The sequence below is a fragment of the Cynocephalus volans genome, chromosome 9, assembly GCF_027409185.1.
Source record: "Cynocephalus volans isolate mCynVol1 chromosome 9, mCynVol1.pri, whole genome shotgun sequence".
NCBI lineage: Eukaryota > Metazoa > Chordata > Mammalia > Dermoptera > Cynocephalidae > Cynocephalus > Cynocephalus volans.
In genome coordinates this window covers 70,607,066-70,625,120 of record NC_084468.1, presented here as the reverse complement: position 1 = coordinate 70,625,120, position 18,055 = coordinate 70,607,066, and the positions used below count along the sequence as shown (strand labels likewise).

Sequence of the window (18,055 nt, the reverse complement as noted above, 5' to 3'; positions counted from 1 at the left end):
ATGTCTCTTGGAGACATTGAAGTCCTGGTCTGTCACATATTATCTGTGACTGACCAAAGTCATTTTATTTTAATGAGCAGTTGTTTCTTCATCTATAAAATGCTAATAATGGTACTAACATTACAGAGTCATTGTGAGGATTAAATAAGATAATGAATATGAGAGTGGTTAGTAGATGGTGGAGTATTATATATTAATAAATAGATATTTTATAGTTATATTTGAATATAAGGTTCCTATTAGAATTTTTTCTTACTGAATTACATATAGCAACTATTCATTCATTAGACTTCTACACAAGTTTAGCAAAAGGGTGTATCAACTAGGAATGAAAGTTTGTAAATACTTCTGGTTAATGTCAACAATTCCAAGCAAAGAACAATTAGGTATTGCATCACTGACAATGTTCAAAAGAAAAATTAGGAAATATATTGCAGGGAGTTTGCTGGAGGCTTCCTGTGTGTGAGAGGAAGGGGAGTGGGAGAAGAGACAGAACGTGTATGAATGTTGAGAGCCACGTGATAGATACATGGTTGGTTCATAGAAACCTCAAAGGCAGAAATTTGGGCCTTAGAGTTTTAAAAAAAGATTTTATGCAGGAATATACGTTTGTAAGTACCCACCCCTCTACCATCCCAGTCCCATCCATCTATGGTGTACCTATAGCCTACACTTGGTTGCCTACTCAGTATACATTTTATACCATTTCTTTCCTTCCCTCTTTTAAATGAAGGTAAAAATGCCAGATTCTCATTTTCTTAGCACATTTACTGCTAATGCTATTTGTATGACTCAGTTTTGGCCAATGAGATGTAAAGAGAAGTCTGCTAGACTGCTTTTGGGGAAGGTTTTTCTCCCTGTTAGAGAGATTTGTCTGAGGAGGCCAGTTTTACGCACTGTGGTGTGAGGACATGATATTTAGAGTTGTTGCAGGGATCTTACCACCATGAGACAACTAGCCAGGGGATGAAAACCCAGTGTGCTGAGCTGATCAGAGCAAAAAGACAGAAAGAGCCTGGGTCCTGGATGACATCACTGAGTGGCTGGACCAATTCTTGACCTACATGCCTTCAGACTTAATTTGAAATATATAGATGTCTTTATTGTTATAATTATTCTAAGTTGGGTGTTCTGTTAATTGCAGTCATAAGTATTCAGATACACTCTTAATTTACCTTTTCTTCTCTTTGCCTCAGAAAGCACTTAAAGCACCCTACAATGCAGTATGATTATTTTGATTATGCAGTATGATTATTATGATTATTTAAATTTGAAATAAGTGAAAAATGAGGCAAAAGAAAAAAGGATAGGAAAGAAAGATGGAATGAGGTCTGATATACATGGTAAGTATGCCATAAAATCCTGCATACTTTCTAGAAGAAAGCTAAAATTTTATTTTGTGGTAAAAGAAACACTGTTAGCACAATGTTCAGTAGTTTCCCATAAAGTTTTTGAATGAGTAACTAAGAGTAGAAGCCCCTGTGGGAAGGAGCTCCGTCCTTCTCTCCTCCCTTTTTTGGGTATGAAGATTTTAGTATGGAGAGCCAGGGAAGTCTCCAATGCACAGGCTTTGAGACTGAGGCACTGGGGTGCTAGTGCCACCATCACTTGCTTCCTGACCCCAGGGCTTTTTTTGTTCACTCTGCCAGAAAGAACATGCTGGGTTCTTCTCACCCATGGAAGGCTGAGAAGATTAAAAACAAGTCTTCAGATCCCAAGTCTATGAATCTATTAAAAAATGAGAAAACATGAAAGTGTTATTTATCACTACATAATCTGTAATGGCAAGAACTGGAAATAAATGACAACCTAAAAATATGGGGATGATATTGTACAGTTTCGTGGGTTATCCATTTGATAGAATGTTAGGCAATTAGCATTTATTTATTTGCGCACTTCTATCCATATTTAAATTTCCAACAACAATAACATGTTCCTGCCCAAGGTGACACAGCTCACTTTCAGTCTGATGGAAACACACTTTCTCTCCAGAAAAAGGAAACCTAGCATGCTATCCGTGTATCCACCTCTGTGGGATGTTTTTGTCCTGCCTCCTCCTCCCTTTAGACTAAGCTTGCAAACGGTATTCATCAACGTCCTCAGTTCAGGATGCACTCTCATTTTTGGTTCCGAGTGATGATCATATGTATTTTAATTCAGTCAGAATCTTAACTTGATTAACCTAAAGACTACATCATAAAGTTAATCATATCAGCATATCTTATCTAAAATAGAAAAAAAGGTGGGAAAAGTGTATAGATAAAAAGGTAAGGAAAATATGTGTAGCTACTATAGCCCTCATTTATGAACTGTCTGTAAGACTAGAATGGGTATTTATACCTTCTTTTTTCCACTCCCCCATTCCATGTTTCCTTTGCCTTTACCCAGCACCTCAGCAGGTTGTGATTTTTTACCTTGTGGGTGACCCAAACTTCCATTCCTGTAGGGTGTGAGTCTTGAGTTGTCCTGAATGTATTGAGTGGCTAAGTCTTCTATTAATTCTTTACCAGTGGACATGGCAGTAGTACTAGGAGCTACTGTCCCCTGGGTTCCACACATACTCCTCCCAAGCACCATGGCTGTAGCCGGCATTGCCTGTTTTGGATCCCAGGGCCCAGTGGGTCTAAGTCTTCAACCCTTACTTGCCACTAAATTTTCTTTTTCTGGGTCACAGATAAGCTTTTTTTATTTTTGATTGTAGCTATACCTTTGAAATATCTTAAATTTATGATAATTATGCTTTTGGGAAGGAGGTGGGGGTGGGCTTTAGCTCTGCTGTATAATATTGACATACTATGGTGCCCCACCCTGAGCCCCTCTTCAGGGCTGGTGCACCCATCCCCCAACTGCTGAGAGTATGAGCTGCCATGGCTCACAGCTGTGTCCTTCACTGTGATTTAACCTTGGTCATAGGAAACTGCCTTGCCCAAGGTTACGCCTCCTCTTGGCTGCTGTGGGTGTACAAAGAGTTATCCCTTTGCCTCAATTTGGAGCATCTCTGCGGGACCATCCTAACTCCAAAGCTCAGTTGTGAGTACATGGCAGTCAGCTTCTCTGTTTCATCCTGCCTTATTCCTTCCTTACAGGTGAAGTGTCTCCCGAGAGCACTTCCCAGTATCTTCCTGCACACAATTCTCCCCTCAGTGTCTGTTTGGGAACCCAGTCTAAGACAGACTGGAAGTTCACCAGAGAACTTAATCAATAGTCTGCAAAAGACATCTGTGCTTGAACTGGTGTGGTGGATGTCTATTATATTTTTCCTAGCAAGCCTGCTCTTTTTTGGAAATTCTTTCTTTTCTTTCTTTCTTTCCTTTTTTTTTTTCTTTCAATATTTCTTTGGGGGAGGGGACACCACACTTGCACTCATTTAAGAGGGACAGTTTTACAGCACAGAGGTCTTGCTTTTTTTTTTTTAAACACCTACTATGCCGTGAATTCACGGGGAGTAGTTTCCTGCAGCTCAGGCTCCTTGCTGTTGGTTCTCACAATGTGAGCTTCTCTGGGTGGGACAGGCTGGCACGTCAGCTGAAACCAGTTTCCTTTCTCTGGTTTCCTTCTTCTTCTGATCATTTGTCTTCACGCATTTCAGGAAGATGTCCTGACTCCTAGAGTGCTTAATATGCTCAATACGCCCATTAATTCTCTTGGCAAGAATCTTGCCTTTTGTTTGTTTGTTTATAACTATGCTAATGGAGTGCCAGGTCACATTGTAGACTCTTCCAGTTTGGCCATGGTTAACACTGGTGGGACATTCCGTTTTGAATAGTACCCATTCCCTTGATGTCTACAGTATCACCTTTCTTGTAGATTAGCATGTATGTGGCCAAAGGAACAACTCCATGTTTTCTAAAAGGCCTAGAGAACGTGTATGGGGTGCCTCTCCTCTTTCCCTTTGTGTTCGTTATTTGGCAAATTAGTGGAAGACGATAGTTCCAGCCAATAGGCTATTCTTTGTTCTTTTGGAGACTGACCCCAGTCCATTATTTATTGTAGGATCTTCCATATTCTTATGTGACCCTACTTTTTATAATTCTTCTTTTGGCTTAATCTAGTCCAAACTGGAATTTCTGCTTTTCGTAACTAAGCATTCCAAACTCGTTTATTAGGTTAAAACATTATTTCACAAACCAGTAAATTAATAGGCTGGGTTTATTAGATTAACCAACTGTAACCCAGCAAAGGGCAGGTTTTAAAACAGGATAAATAAATTTAAAAAATGATATTTGTTATTTTTTTCCTTAACATGAAAAGTAGTACATGCTCATTGCATAAAACTTGAAAGTAGTGGGAGGAAAAACTCATAATCCCACTGCCCAGAAATAAGTATTGTTTATTTCTCTTTTGTATATCCTTCTAGTCTTTTATCTCGGGTTATATTTTATGTACACGTACTTTCTTTTAGAACAATGGGATCACACTGATGGTAAGCTGCTTTAAAATGCTTCTAACATACTATGAACATATTTCATATTAGTAAATTCTCTTCTACCACATACTTTTTATTTTATTTTTTAAATTTTTATTTATTTTTTAAAGATGACCGGTAAGGGGATCTTAACCCTTGGCTTGGTGTTGTCAGCACCACGCTCTCCCAAGTGAGCTGACCGGCCATCCCTATATAGGGATCCAAACCCTTGACCTTGGTGTTATCAGCACTGCACTCTCCCAAGTGAGCCATGGGCTGGCCCTACCACATACTTTTTAATAAGACATAGTATTCCACTGTATGGTTGTATCATAATTGCATCAAACCTAAATTCTGGTTGTTTTCGAATTATTGCTGTTATCAATGATATATGAATGAGGTGTTAAGCCAAATCTTTGAACACAATTCTTGGAAATGTAATTGCCGAATCAAAACGTTTGTAGATTTCGAGACATTTGATATGAACTATTAAATTTGTTTCTAAAATAATTGTATGACCTTACAAAGTCACCAGCAGTGTATGAGAGTGTGCTTTTCTAATACTGGGCTGTTTTCATAAAAGAATTTTGTCCATTTGAAAGACAAATGTTGCTTGCTTTCTTTAATTCGTATTTCTTTAATTACAAATGCTTGAAACATTTTCCTATGTTTGTTATCTATCTCTCTTTATATATGTGTGTGTGCATGTGTGTGTAATATGTAAGTTGTTCTGTCCTTTGTCCAAATTTTTTTTGGCATGTTAAAATTTTTCTATATTGTAAAATGCAGATTTTTTTCAGTTTGTCATTTGCCTTTTAATTTTATTCATGGAGTCTTTTGATGTATGCAGTCAAATTTAATAATAGTTTCTTCTGTGATTTCTGTTATGCTTGGAAAGGCCCTTCTCTGACTTTAGGGAACAGGAATTTTGCTGCGAGGTGGGTCATTGGGGGGATGAGACAAAAGGGAGTAGACAGAGGGAGAGGCTGACTAAGCCTGAGGCTAACTCCGGAATCCCGATGAGGGCTCTGGAATTGTGTGTCTTCTACCTCCTTCATTTTACAGATGAAGGAGCAGTGGTCTGGGGAGAATAAGAAATAAGATTGAAATAGCAGATTACAAAGTCTCCTAATAGCAGCATTATCTATAAATGGATATGTTACATTTTTGTAAAAAATAATTTAGTGATGGTGAAAAGGAAAAACAATCCTTTTGTGCTCCTCCTATATTCTTATGCTGGCCACAGCACTGAAATAAGGAATTAGAAATGCCCCTGAAAGCTGATTGCATCTTTACACCTAGAATTGATGGTTCTAATTTCTTTTTATCGATTGTGTAGCATTTTATAAAAGCTATATGGATGTCATGGTGCTTACCCAAAGCAAACTTGCTAGAGCAATCATCATCCATCTGTAATTGTTAACAGTGTCCACAAATTAAAGTGGAGGTGCTTGAAACTGAAGAGGAAAAGCCAGCTGTGTAGTGTTCAAAATGCGGTAGCTTGTCCTGTTGGTTCAAGGACTAGAAACAATTGGTGAATAATTGACAATTTTAGAAGCAGGACTTGCATCTATGAAGTAGGATGTAGGGCTGCCAGATTCAACAAATAAAAATGTGGGACATCCAGTAAAAGTTGAATTTCAAATAAACAATGAATAATTTTTAAATGTACAAATTATTTGGGACATACTTGTACTATACACTTATTTGCTGTTTATCTGATACTCAAATTTAATAAGGCATTCTATGTTTTATCTGGCAATCCCAGCAAGAGGGACCATTTTTTATACATATCCAATACTAAACCTATTCATTGCATGTATTGTGTGAGGCTGTTTCTTTATCACTCCAGTTACAGTAGTTGAATGAGCAAGGTACTTTCAAGGAAAAGCCCACCAAGAATCTCACAAAGATGTGAAAATGACTGGCAGGAAGTAGAAACGTTGTATTAGCTTCCTAGGACTGCTGTAACAAAGTTCCACAACGGGGTGGCTCAAACCAACAGAAATTTATCGTGTCATAATTCTAGAGTCCAGAAGTCTGAAATCAAGGTGCCAACAGCATCGTGCTCCCTCTGAAGCCCGCAGGGAAATCCTCACTTGCCTCTTCCTAGCTGCTGGCGGCTTGCAGATAAGTCCTTCCTGTTCCTTGGTTTGCAGCGACAGCACTTCATTCTCTGCCTCTGTTGTCACAGGCAAAGTTCCCTGTGTGTCTCATGTCTTCATGGCATTTTTCTCTTCTTATAAGGACACTGGTCACATTGGGTTAGGGCCCATGCTAACAACCTCATCTTAATTATATCTGCAAAGACCCTATTTTCAAATAAGGTCACTTTTACAAGTATCAGAAGTTAGGACTTCAACATATCTTTTGTAGGGACACAATTCAACCTATAACAGTTATGATTGTCTAATATCCTTGATTATATATTAAAAATTGGAAAGCAACCTTTCCTGTGGTCATTTTATTATTTGCCAATTACAAGTACAGATACTGCCCAAATTAGCTCCTATTCAATTGTTCTTGACTGGGAAGATTTTTATTTACAAAAGAACAAACAAATTTTTATATGCCATTCTAGAATTTAACCTTTTTACTTTTTACATCTTTGACCTGCAGCCCAAACTTGATGTTGGAAGGAGGAAGATCTGGGGACTGCTGCACTGACCAAGCAGAAGTTCCTATTTCCTTGCACATAAGGTAAATTATGCTTTTAAAGGAAAATAATAGTCACTGCCTTAGCTTCTCAGGTGGGATGGTCAGATGAAGCTGCCCTCTACAGTCCCAGAAGGATCCCTCAGAGCTCTTTGAGTGACTTCTAGTACAATTGTTCCAAGGAGGGAGGGTGAGATGTTCTAAAACTTCCAGGATCTTTTGCTCTAAAAACTTGTGAAGCATTTTTATTTTAAAATGCTTTGAGGGAGACTGTAGGCAACAAAGTCAGAGGAATTCCTTTGAGGTAGACAAGTTGTAAAAGTGAGCCCAAAAGAGCAGCAGAGGTTGCCAGGTAACACTTGAATTTAAGTTATGTTATCAGTAACACATGGTATAGTTAATCAAAGGCTAGACCAGATCAATTTTCTAATTCAGACTAAGTCAAGGAAAGGAGGGTGTTGAAATATATTCTTGGAAAGATGATATGACAGCATTAAAGAAAAAATAGAAAAAAATTAAATTACCATAATCTCAGAAATCTTATATAAATATGTTCATTTCTGCATACTACCTTCCACTCCTTTCATAAAACAGTGACATACCATTTTAAGTTTTGTGGTTTCCCTATGATAAAGCAAAGCATATTTTTGTAACTTAAACATGTTTCTTTCTTTGAAAATAATGTCTGCCCAACTTTAAAAGACATCTTTGACTTGGGCCTGTCATGTACAAAGATTACAATAAAACCATTAAGAAATTGTTTAACATGATAAATAAGATTGGTTTATCATAGCAGGGGACATTCATTGGCCTTGGAGAGGGTTGCAGACTGAATTTCTTAGGTGCTAAGTTGTGATTCAGGTTCGCAAATGTTTCACCCAAGTTGTTTAAGCCTAGGTATAACAAATTATTTTATTTCCCATGATTTTTTGTGCTAATTTTGAGTAGGAAAAACAGCTCTTTGAAATGGATTTACCTCTGATATGTTGATATTTTCACAGTGTTTTCATGGGCAACATTTACTGGTTGCTAACATAGAGCTTCTTTGAAAGCTTTCACTCTGTAATCAGGGAAATGCATTTTCTTGGCAAATCTTGACCCAATAAAACTTTAGGTGCTTGGATATTTCCAAGGTAGGAAGGACCTTGATTGGGGAGTAAGTGGACTAAACAGTGATGAGGTTCCCCCATCTTCTCTTGGCTAAATTTTAAAGTTGAACCGTTGGTTAGCTCAGACCCCTCCCATCATGCCTGGCTGCTGTTACCACTGAAGCCTCCTCCCCGACCCAGGTTCCAAGCCAGTCCTCACGGAGGCAAGACATGTGCGGTCTCAGGTCCCTCACTCTCTACTTAGCACTCGTCCTTTTCCTAAGCCTGGGATTTGGGTACACTTGGGGGCAGCCTGGTTTCATGCCTCAGTGACTACTGGGCAGCATTAAAGAAAACTCCTTTAGAACTGCTCCCTGTGCTTCGTCTCCTCCATCTCTGTGTGCACCAGCTCCCTGCTCTGATGGCAGCTCTGCTGCCTGTTTACTTGTCTTGTTCTTGCTCAGCCTCCTCCAGTAGCCAGGACCCTACCTCTGCTTCCAAGCCAGATATGTAGGCTCTGCTTTCCCCGGGACAAATGTGGTGATGTCTCTCTTGAGTCTCTTTTGACCCTGGATTTACACCTGCTATTCTCCACCCTTGTGCTGAGGACCCTTCCCCAGTCTTCTCTTGAGCTTCCTCAGTGTTTCAACAGCTTTGCTTTGTTTCAACAACTGATGTTTCCATTGTGCCCAGCCCACATTCCTGTGCTGGTTCGGTGTATTTCAGGTGACTGTCCTAACCTGGTTTTGAGGCCTATCTACTGGATCCTTAATCCTTTTCCTCTTTATATGCCCTGTGCTGCTATGAAACCCCATCTGTCTTATGCTGAATTCTGAGACATAACAAAGTTGACCCACTATTTCTGAACCATTTGTGGATTTTCGTCTTGGGTGTGTTTACCTTCCCTGGTACTATGTTTTCCTAAGTTCCTTCTGTTTCTTCATTCTCTGTTAAGGACTTTGGTAGAGACAACTTATAGCACATGCTCAAAAAATACTTATTCACTAACAAGTGCATGAATGAACTAATGAATGAACAACCTTCAAAGAGTTAAAAAAAATCTCAAACTCAGGAAGGATATCTGCTTGAGGTCACTCACAGTAGATAGTAGAAGAGCTGGAATTTAAAGCCAGTTGTTTGACATTAATGTCCATAGGAAAACACCAAAAGTGATAGCTAATTTGTGTAGCAGAAGCAATACCCATAATTTTCTCTTCAGCTAGGGAGTATTAAAGAGAAAACATTGATAGGTTTAAACCTTTTTACATGGCTTCTAGTTTTATTGATTATGTCTTGGAATGTTGACTGTGAACTATTGTACTGCTGCAGTGTCTGTGATTATGTTGGAGAAATGGAAATTGCTTTGTGTGTGACCCCACTAATGTATGATGCTCCCTGACAGCAGTGAGACTAAAGGTTCTCTTTAGAGACCCCTGGAAGGAGAAAAGCACCAAATGGAGATTTGACACTTGATTTGTCATGTTTATGTTATAACATGGGGCAAACATGTACCCTGAGCAATAGATCTGATGTTTTATGGTCTTCCACCAGGGCAGACCCGGAGCAAGGGTGTTTTTTCTTATCCTAGGGAAGATCTTAGAAAGGTCTTTGGAGGCTCCTACAGATGTCCCAGTGCTTGAGATAGTCTGTGTAGAGGCTTTTGATCTTCTATTATTTTGTGCATGGATCCCTTTGGAAGTCAGAAGAATGTTTTTGAATGCATAAAGCAAGATATATAAGATTGCATAGAAAACCAATTTTACTAAAATCCAGTTATCAGAATATAGTAGGTCTAATAGCTGCTGTGATTTTGAAGTAGTAATGTTCATAAATGATATGGGAAGGAATCAACAAAAGTGTGATATGATATGAAAATATCTGGGATTTCGATTAGTGCTAAATTCATAGGTGCTGCTAATACTACTGTGGTTTGTGTCCTACATTATAATGGAAGGAACCTTGAGTTAGAGGTTTGGGAAAAAGAGAATTTTTTTCCCATTCAGATTCACAATGTCCTAAGTGAAGGACCCCTTCTCTCTGGGTAGGGGTACAAACCGGCTGCAGAACAGCCACTACAAACTCAGTCACCACCTATCCATAGGTGGCAGAGGGATCTATAAGACAATAACTATGTGACAATTGAGTCCAGATTCATCACTTCACCTCTTTATGCATCACTTTCTTCTGTGTCACTGAATAAGACGTGCCAGCTCCATCCTTACCCAAAGGTTAAATGTAGTGATCTATGTCAACTAGAATATGTCACATGCCTTCAGGTCCTTAGAAGCAAAGTCAATATTTAGTAGGTGTAATTTCATCTAGACAGATGTAGGGAAAATTAAATGGGAGAGACTGGTTTTCATTATTCATGATTCTTTATCCAGTTTTTTTTGCTTTGACACCTTTCCTAATAAATACTGCCTCATGATGATGATTTGTAGGATCACAATTTTAGAAAAATCTGTTTCAGTCCTGTTTCATCCATTAATAAAATTTGGTTTGCTATCATATTATTATCAATAACTTAAAAATGTCTTTTTTAGTTGAGAGATACCAGAAGAAAAATAAACCAAAAAAAAAAAAAAAATCACCTGTAATTCCTCAACTATTTATGGGAGCTGCAAAAAGAGATGAAAGTCATCCTGTTCTCTGTTCACCCACGCCACAAGAGAAACATGGTCAATAGTGTGATTTTTAGAAGAATTTTTAACTTTTTCCAGCCTAGTGTGTGTGTGCACATGCTTGTGTTTTTGCATGTGTGTGTTTGTGCATGTGTATATGTGTGCCTATGCGTGTGCTTATGTGTTTGTGTGTGTGTGTGTGTGTGTGTGTGTATTTTATTAATCTTTATAATCCTTGTGGTAACTCTAATGCAACCGTCACCACCATCCATCTCCAGAACTTGTTCATCTTTCCTAACTGAAACTCCATACCCATTAATAGCAACTCCTCATTCTCTCCTTTTCCCAGTTCTTGAAAACCACCGTTCTGCTTTCTGTTTTTATGTATTCGACTACTCTAGGTAACTCATATAAGTGGATTTATATAATATTTGTCCTTTTGTGACTGGCTTATTATACTTATTATGTCTTTCAGGTTCATCCAGGTATCAGAATTTATGAGGATTTCCTTTATCAGAATTTCTTTTCTTTTTTTTCATGGGGGGAGGGGCAACTGGCAGGTGCAGGGATATCCCAACCCTTGGCCTTGGTGTTATCTGCACGAGTGAGCTAACCAGCCACCCTACTTCCTTTACAGGGCTGAATAACATTCCATTGTATGTCTATACCACATTTTGTTCATCCATTTATTCATCAGTGATGCGTGGGCTGCTTCCACCTTTTGGCTACTGTGAATAATGCTGCTGTGTACATGGGTGTACAAATATCTATTCAAGTTCTTGTTTTCAGTTCTTTTGAGTATATACCCATAAGAACTGCTGGATCATGTGGTAATTCTAAGTTTTTAAACCATACTGTTTTCCACAGTGGCTGTACCATTTTACATTCCTACTGGCAATGCACAAGGGTCCTAATTTCTCCATATCCTCTCCAACACTTATTTTCCCTTCCTTCCTTCTTTCCTTTTTCTATCTCTTTCTAATGGATCTAATGGGTGCAAAGTGGTATCTCACTGTGGTTTTTAATTAGCATTTCTGCATACAAGGTGTAGTGATCAGCTGTGAGGCAAATCAAAAGTAATTTTTTAAAAATGTAAAAGTACTGAAGTTTATAAAATTTCTTACTTAAAAAAATAAAGGGGATTTAAGATAATTTCTTTAATAACATCCATCATCTTCCTGTATGTTCATTCTAGTGTGCTTTCCTGAGTGGCAGAGTAGAAGGTAGAAGTATATTTTGTGTGCTAAGAATTAAGTACAACCCATATAGTCAGTAATCTGAGCATGCTTATTTCATGTGCATGTGAATATTTGTCAGATGGTAGTAAAGCAGATGAATAAAACAAGGTCCTTTGTAGTCTATTGAATGTTTACAGGTGTGGGGAAATATTTTTTATTATTAATGTTGTTAATGGAATTTGATGTAGTAAAATATTCAACTATAGTTGACTCTTGAACAATGCAGGGTTTAGGGGAGTTGATCTGGCATAGTCGAAAATCCACGTATAACTTTTGTCTCCCTGAGCTGCCCAGAGCCCATGGTGGGGATAGGGGGCACTGCATCATTATTTAAACAGTAGTTAAGTATTTAACTACTACTAATAACCTACTAATAGTGTACTGCTAGGGAGACTACTTGACTGGTTAGATATGTCAAAAAGTTTCCAATATATTTATTGAAAAAAATCCATGTATAAGTGGTCCCATGCAGTTCAAACCCATGTTGTTGGAGGATTTGCTGTACTTCCAATCCTAGCAAGACCTTTATATTGGACATAACCCTTGATGCTCCTTCTCAGATTCCTTGAGAAGAACCTCCTTTTTCTGAAAGAACCAACTTTCCCCCCGGTGCCACTACCATTGCTGGTGCCTTTGCTTTCGTTTGGCATTCACAACCCAAATGCTGAGTCCACTTGCAGGAAATTGCCCCTTTACTCCCATATTTGGATACAGTGCTACTCAAGGCATGGGGTACAGCCTCCTGAGTGGGTTTCTGAGGGACTGGATGGCCAGCTCTGGGGAACCTTGATCAAAGGGCTCTGCAGATGACAGGGAACTGGGCAAATAAGTCCTCCTACTTTTTCCCTTCCCTGGACTGCTCTGAGGTGGTCAATTCTTGTAGCACACTTTAGATAAGTCCCTGTGTCAAGTGAACACTCCTGTTGAGTTGTTGCAGCATGTTAACAGCAAACTCGAAAAGAGAAGCAGAACACTGAGGCTTAAGGCAGGAAGCAGAGTTTATTGATGCTGGCAGTGGCTCAGAGGACTCATGTCGTAAAGGCTGAGCCCTGAACACAGCGGGGCTGTTTTTTTTTTATAAAGTTCTATTTCCTGGTTTGGGGAGATAGTGATTGTCTCCTTATTAGGGCAAGTGTGAAGTGTTTAGCAAATAGGGGTGGGGAGAAATGCTTTTCTTTCCCCAGGTGTGGAAAGTCCCCGATTAGCAATGGCCACAGCAGTGGCGGGGTGGGGTGGGGCGCGCACAGCCAGGTAAGTACAAGTTCCTCAAATCCCCCTTTGATGTATGATCAGTGCCTTAGATGGCCTGGTCAAACAGCATCACCTTTATCTGGCTCTTGGTCTAGGGGCTGGTTCTGCCATAGTGAGAACATTTTGGCTGTGGTTTTTTTCTACTATGGCCTCCAGGGAGGATGTGACTGTGCATATGACCAGAGGCAGCAGGCAAGGGAGGATGACACATGTGCGCAATAAGACAAGAACTATAATAATAAGGGTTTTGGACCCTGCAAACATGTTAAACCAGCCTCCGAAGAGGCTTTTTGGGTTCAAGCCTGACCACTTTTGTACTGGGACATGAGTTAGTTTTTTATTTCTTGTCTGGGGATCCTCGGGCTTCTGCCATGTGTGGATTATTCAGCCTTTGGTGTGGCTAGAGCAGGGCTGTTGTTATCCAGGGTCTCCATGGCAGTTTCTGGTCCTCTTTTCTGGAGAATTAACTTGCTGGGTGAAGTGGGGTGAGGAATGCAGTCCCAAGTAGTCAGGGCTGGTTTGAGTCTGCTGTGATGTATCTACAGAGTGACCTCAGCTACTTTGACTGCAGTAGGTGTAGACAAGACAGTAAAAGGTTCATTCTTTTACCCAAACAGAAGTACCTGGCTTGTAGGGGTGTACAAGGGGGTTAAGACTCACTGGGAGTCATTCTCTTACCCACTGGTGAATGGCCCTCATGGTTTTTCCTAAGGCTAGGAGTTGCTGTTGCAAGACCATATGTCCAACCTCTGTCAGATCACCTTGAATAGCCTTGATGAGAGGGGGAGGCCTTCCATACAGGATTTCAAAGGGAGAGAAGCCCATGCACTTGGTGGGGGTAGATTGGATCTGGAACAAAACTGTGGGGAGGACTTTGTTCCAGTGCAGGTGGGTTTCTTGGCAAAGCTTTCTGAGGTGAGTTTTTATAGTTCTGTTCATGTGTTCAACCATTCATGAACTTTGGGGTTGATAGGCAGTATGCAGCTTCCAGGTAATTTTTAAATTCTGGGCTAGCAGTTGAAGAATTTCAGTTACAAATGCTGGTCCATTGTCAGATCCAATGACCAAAGGCAGTCCAAACCTTGGGATGATTTCTTGCAAGAGTATTTGGACTACCTCATGAGCCTTCTTGGTCCAGGTAGGAAAGGCCTCAACCCAAACAGAATAGGTGCACACTAAGACCAGAAGATACTCATGTTTTTGAGACTGGGGCATTTCAGTGACATCCACTTCAAGGTTTTTGAAAGGAGTTGCACCCATGGCCTGGATTCCTGGAGGGGCACTTGAGTGTGATATGGGTTTGTTGCATGCACATAGAGTACATTGCTAGCAGATGGTCTGGATAAGACTGTCAAGCTGTGGAATATGGAAGTGGTAACCCAAAGTGGCTTTGGATGCTGTCTGTTCATAATGGGAATCTTTGTGGAACTGTTTAACTACTTTTGGGGCCGGGGTATTAGGGATAACAACCCATCCATCAGGGAGTTTCCACCATCCTTCCGAGAGAAGTGTTCCATTTTCTGTCTTGAGCCAGATTATCTCCTGGGGAGTGTAAGTTGGGGTACAGTTGAGCAGAGAAATTGGAAGCAGGGGGGCTATTCGTTTTTGTTGGTCTCCTGATGTGGGAGACAGGCCTGTGGCGGCTAGCTTGGCTGCTTGGTCTGCCTTGTTGTTTCCTTTGGCTTGGGAGCTATTTCCATTTTGGTGGCCTCTACACTGTATGACTGCTACTTTTTTTGGAGCCCAAACTGCCTCCAGGAGTTCTAGACTTGCTTTTGGTATTTTATGTTTTTGCCTGTTGAGGTGATTAAGCCCCATTCCTTATATAAAGCTCCATGGGTGTGGAGGGTAGTAAAGGCACACTTGGAGTCTGTGTAAATGTTGACTTTAATTCCAGTGGCTAGCTGTAAGTCACGGGTCAAGGTGATTAACTCAGCTTTCTGGGCCAAAGTCCCTGTAGGCAAGGCCTTGGCTTCTATGGTGGAGTCAAGAGTGACCACAGCATATCCTGCTTGGCATTGGCCATCAATGACAGAGCTGCTCCCATCTGTGTCATATTCAACACTGGGGTCCAAGAGAGGCTGATCTTTGAGGTCTGGTTAGCTGGAGTACACTTCTTTGAGCACTTCTATACAATCATGATCCAGGGCTCTAGTCCTGAGTGTCAACAGCATAGCATGATTGAGAGTCTTAACTACTTCCAGATGTATGTGAAGATTTACACATAACATCCCTTGATATTTAGTTAGTCAGGCATTAGTGAGCCAGTAATGTTCTTTAGAATCCAACAAAGTGAGGATAGCATGGGGCATCCATACAGTGGTTTCTTGTACAGGGTTAACTTGTCAGCTTTGGCAACCAGAAATGCCATGACTGCTACTGCCTGGAGACAGGGTGGCCAGTCTTGGGCCACTGTGTCCAGCTGTTTTGAAAGGTATGCCACTGGGCAGTGCCAAGACCCCAAAAGCTGAGTCAGAACTCCCACCACAATGCCCTGTCTCTCGTGGATGTATAGAAAGAAGGGCTTTTCCAAGTTAGGCAGTCACAGTACCGGGGCACTCATAAGCACCCTTTTTATGTCCATGAAGGCCTTTTGTTGAGTTGTTTCCCAGATCAGGGGTTCTTTTTCCACCCCTTATGTTGCTTTGTATAGGGCTTTTGCCAGCACTGTGAAGTTAGGGATCCATATCCTGCAGAAACCTGCTGCCCCCAGGAACTCATGAACCTGTCTTCAGGTGTTAGGGGTTGGGATGGAACAGACAGCCTGTTTGCACTCTGGTCACACTTGACATTGTCCTTGGGAGATACAGAACCCCAAATATTTAACTTTTTTGTGGCATATTTGGGCCTTTTTCTTAGATACCTTGTATCCTTTTTCCCAAAGTAGGTTGAGGAATTCAGTCCCTTTCATATATTCTTCGTGGGTCCTTCTGGCCAGCAACAGGTCATCAATGTATTGGAACAGAGCACATCCACTTCGTTTGACAGGGAAAACCTGTAGGTCAGAAGCCAGGCTCATGCTGAAAATGGTTGGAGAGTTCTTGAACCCTTGAGGCAACTGTGTTCAAGTTAATTGTTCTTGAGTCCCCTCAGGACTGTCCCATTGGAAAGCAAAAATGGGTTGACTCTGGGGAGCCAGTCAGATGCAGAAGAAGGCATCTTTAAGGTCCACAGGTGAAGTAAGTGGCATCAGCAGCGATTAAGCTCAGAAGCGTGTGTGGATTAGGAACAGCAGGGTGCAGGGTGACAGTTGCTTGGTTGACTGCCCTGAGGTCTTGTACAGGTTGGAAGTCACTGGTCCCTGGCTTCTGAACTGGTAGTAGAGATGTGTTACAGGGAGACTGGAATGGCCTTAAAAACCCATATTTGAAGAGTCTGTCCAGATGTTTTTGTATCTCCTGTTGAGCCTGTTGGGGGATATAGTATTGCTTTTTTTGGACTGGCATTGCCCCTGGTTTTGGTTCCACCAGGACCGGGGGAATGTCCTTGGCCAGACCTGGTGGCTTCTCTTCAGCCCAGACCTCGGCACCAGCTCTTCAGCCCAGACCCAGGGAAGCACCAGCAATGTTGGTGTCGTGGCCTCTAGGCTAAACAAATACCATTCTTCCCCCTGGGGAATGGTGAGGGACAGGATTCAAGCCTCTGAATCTCCCAGAGTTAGGGACATCTCTCCAGTCTTCAAGAAAGTTATTTGGGCTTGTAACTTACTCAGTAGATCTCTTCCAAGTAGGGGTATTGGGCAGTTGGGCAGGTAGAAGAACTCATGAACAACCTCTCTTTTTCCAATGTTGCATTTTCTAGGCAGTAAGAAGGTATGTTTCTGTTGATTTCCTGTGGCTCTGACTATGGTGGTTTGTCTCTGAGAGAAAGGTCCAAGAGGCTCTGTGACTACTGAATGTTTGGCTCCAGTGTCCACCATGAAGTTTATAGGTTGGGGCCCTACCATCATTTGGACCAAGGGCTCCTGGGAACCCAGGGAAAAGGAGTCCAGTTGGTCCTAGTCACTTTCATATTGTTCAAGTTCAGCTAAGCTGATGAAATTTTGCTGAGGTGCCTTGGTAGCTGGTTTGCCTGGGTTGCAGTCTCGGGAGGCTGTCTCTTCCTCAGGAGCTGGAATTAGCCTTAAGTGGTGGCCAGATGTTGGGGACACTCATTTTTCTAATGACTGTTTTCATGACAATAGGTACATTTATTGAGTCTTAAAGGTGGTCTGGAACTGGGTGTGTCCTTTGGCTGCCCTATGGTCAGCTTTCAGCCTTGGCCCTGGGGCCCTTTCAGAGGTCCTGACTTCTTAACTAGTGTAGCAGCTAGGAGGTCCACCTTTTTCTTTATTCTCTTGTCTGCCTCATGGTGGGCCTCCAGGTCCCGGTTGACTAATACCTTAGTTGCAATTTCTAGGAGTTGGGTAATGTTCATGCCAGCAAATCCTTCCAGCTTCTGCAGCTTATGGTGGATATCCCCCTAGGCTTATCCCACAAAAGTGGTGTCCCATCCTCTGGTTTTCAGGTTGTTCAAGATCAAAGGGCATGTAGAGGCATGGGTGGAATGCCTTGCAGAGCCTTTCATAGAACTGACTGGGGCTTTCATCTGGCTTTTTGAGGACTTCAGAGATCTTACTCATATTGGTCAGCTCTTCCCCTCCTTCTGTTAAGCCTTCCAGGAGAACCTCTTGGTATTGTTCCAGCATCTGTAGGCCCCAATCTGTGTTGGGGTTCCATTGTGGATCCTCATCCAGGAAATGGGTCTGGGCATATGCCTTGGCATTTACTGTCCCAGCTGGGGCATGGTCTTGGAGCC

At 41.2% G+C, this 18,055-nt stretch overlaps 1 pseudogene; it reads right to left on the bottom strand.

The window, feature by feature from the left end:
• Positions 1-3,423: 3,423 nt before the first annotated feature.
• LOC134385741 (large ribosomal subunit protein eL21-like) lies at positions 3,424-16,277 on the bottom strand (annotated as a pseudogene).
• Positions 16,278-18,055: the final 1,778 nt, after the last annotated feature.